The sequence below is a fragment of the Geospiza fortis genome, unplaced genomic scaffold, assembly GCF_000277835.1.
Source record: "Geospiza fortis unplaced genomic scaffold, GeoFor_1.0 scaffold213, whole genome shotgun sequence".
In the NCBI taxonomy this organism is placed as follows: Eukaryota; Metazoa; Chordata; class Aves; order Passeriformes; family Thraupidae; genus Geospiza; species Geospiza fortis.
This window is the reverse complement of record NW_005054399.1, coordinates 2,290,557-2,293,092: the sequence shown is the minus strand read 5'-3', so window position 1 is coordinate 2,293,092 and position 2,536 is coordinate 2,290,557. Positions and strand designations below refer to the sequence as shown.

At 60.1% G+C, this 2,536-nt stretch overlaps 1 long non-coding RNA gene across 1 annotated transcript; it reads left to right on the top strand.

Annotated features, from left to right (window-relative positions):
* On the top strand, positions 1-1,669 carry LOC102031732. Its single transcript, XR_265430.1, has 3 exons — positions 1-72; positions 733-839; positions 1,498-1,669. It is a non-coding gene; the product is annotated as an uncharacterized LOC102031732 (long non-coding RNA).
* The last annotated feature ends 867 nt before the right edge of the window (positions 1,670-2,536 follow it).

Here is a 2,536-nt window from a genome sequence, read left to right as displayed (position 1 = left end):
ACTTCATGAAGGACCTGGGCCTGGACAGTCTGGACCAAGTGGAGATCATCATGGCCATGGAGGATGAGTTCGGTAACGGCGCCAGGGGCTGCTGGGCCGTGCGAGCGGCGGCACCGCCGGCCTGTGCCGTATGGGGCGGGGAGAGACGCACAGAGCCGGGCAAAGCCCACAGGGCCGGCTCTGGGAGCAGGGCAAAGCCCACAGAGCAGGGCAACCCCCACAGGGCCAGGCCTGGGAGCAGGGCAAACCCCACAGAGCAGGGCAAACCCCACAGGGCTAGCCCCTAGAGCAGGGCGAACCCCAGAGAGCAGGGCAAACCCCACAGGGCCAGGCCTGGGAGCAAGGCAGACCCCAAAGAACAGGGCAAACCCCACAGAGCCAGCCCTGGGAGCAGGGCAAAGCCCACAGAGCCGCCAGTGAGCTGGGCACCTGCAGCAGTCAGGAATATGGCCCTTTGCTCTGGAGCTCAGCCCCTTTGGAAGCAGGAATTCTCTCCCACCCCCCATGGGCACCAGCTGGGGAGGGGGAAAGGGGAGCAGAGGGTGCTGAGCCCTGCCACACTCCGGTGTCTGGGGGGCTGTCTGGAAGCAGTGTCACTTTGGGCAGTGCAGTGACAGCTCTGGCTAGCACAGCAGCCCCCGCCTACGTGTCCCCTGAGCCACCAGCCATCCCTTCCTCGCCCTTGCTCTCTTTTCCATTGGTTTTGGGCTAAGTGTGTGCCCTTTCTTGCAGGATTTGAAATTCCTGACGGAGATGCAGAGAAGCTGATGCGCCCACAGGAGATTGTAGATTACATTGCAGATAAGAAGGATATTTATGAGTGAAGCAGTTGCTCAGAGGTGAGTTCAGAGGTGCTCTGAGGGTGCCTGGGCACACGCAGGGTGATGTGTGGCACAGATGGGAGCCCAGCAGCTCAGGAGGGAGCTGGCAGCAGCTGTGGGTGCCAGCAGGGAGGGCAGGTGGGGGATGTTTTCCTGAAGCACCTGCAGCTGGGGACGGGATGTGGGCTCAGTCTCTCCTCTTGTCCTGCCTGGCACATCCAGCACTCAGCTCATCCCTGGGGCAGCAGTGGGTGCAAGTTGCTCTCAGCCGTGGCCCCATCTCCCCATGCCCCTGGGCTCTGTGCAAGGCGTGTGGGGGCACCTCAGCCCTGCCACCACTGCTGTTTCCTCCGCCTCAGCCGGGAAGGAAATGGGCAGGAAAGGGTTATAGGAGCGGTCGGGGAGGGCTGCAGGGGAAATGAGGTGGCCTCAGGCCAGCCTGCAGCACTGATCTGCATTCTTGCCTGTTCCTGTGTGGCTCCAGGCTTCCCCCCCAGCTCCCTGGGGCAGGGGGGCTGGGACCCTTCTCTGTGCAGGGCCAGGGTGGGAGCTGTGGCCTCTGGAGAGAACTGGGGGCTCCTTCTGTGCCTGTGTTCAGCGCTCAGCGTGTCCTGACCCGCTTCTGTACCTTTGAATGCTTGGTGAGGTGTTAAACGTGTGGATTTTGTTTTCTCAGGAGTTGTCCCACGCCAGGGCTGGGCTGGTGCCGGCAGGGATGGACGGGAGTGCACACGCTGTCCCACTGCTGCCTTCTTTGGAAGCTGCACGTGGATGTTGTATTTAAAGCTGTCTGAATGTGTTGTCCTTTAAAAACAAGAAAAAAAAACAGGAATAAAGAGTTAAGACCATTCTGGTGGTGGCTGTTCTGTCTCACACAGTGGGTGGATCCTGGTGGTGGTGTTGGGTGTGAAGGACACTCGGGGGACCCTGCCCTGAGATTTGGCTCGGCCCTGCATGCTTGTAACTGTTTATTTCATCAGTGCTGATAAAAACAAGTTCTGTGTGAAAGGCTTCTGCTTTCCTGATGGAAAATAACGGGGAGAATGATTTTTCTGCTGCTGAGCAGCAAATTCACATCACTGTTCTGTACACCCGGTTCATCTCAGCATGGGAGCCTTGCTTTAACCCTCACGAGGCAGGAATGGGGTATTTCTGAACACTGCACAGTTTTTCTTCAGAGCCTAGAAACACTGACATGTCACAGCAGCCCTGCCAGGCTGGGAGCCAAGGAAGTGTCACTGGATAACAGATCCTCTGGCAGTGGGGGAGGTAAGGATGGAAAATGGAGCAGAGGCTGCAGTGCTGCCCATGGTGCTTGTGTTCTGGTGGGCTGTTCTCAGGAGCGGCACCTCACTGTGGGATCCCTGGCAGAGCAGTGTGACCCTCTGCCTCCGGGCCACAGGTGTTGTTCTCACTGGGCCCTTGGAAACTTCTCCATGACCCACAGCCTGGCTGAGCTCTGGGGCGTTTTCTGAGCAGAGCTGGGGGCCCACGGTGGGTTCGGCTGCTGTGCCGGTGGTGGTTTCCCCGTGGCATGGACACAAGGTGTCTGACGGTGGGGAGTGGTCGCTGCTTCCCGCGGGTGTGGTGAGCCTGAGGGATGCGGTGAGTGACCTGCGGCCAGAGCTGACATTGGCGTCCTGGGGGAGCCCTTGTCCCGGCACGGCTCACGGAGCGGGGCAGCCGGGGGCCGAGCACGTGTCCCGGGAGGGACG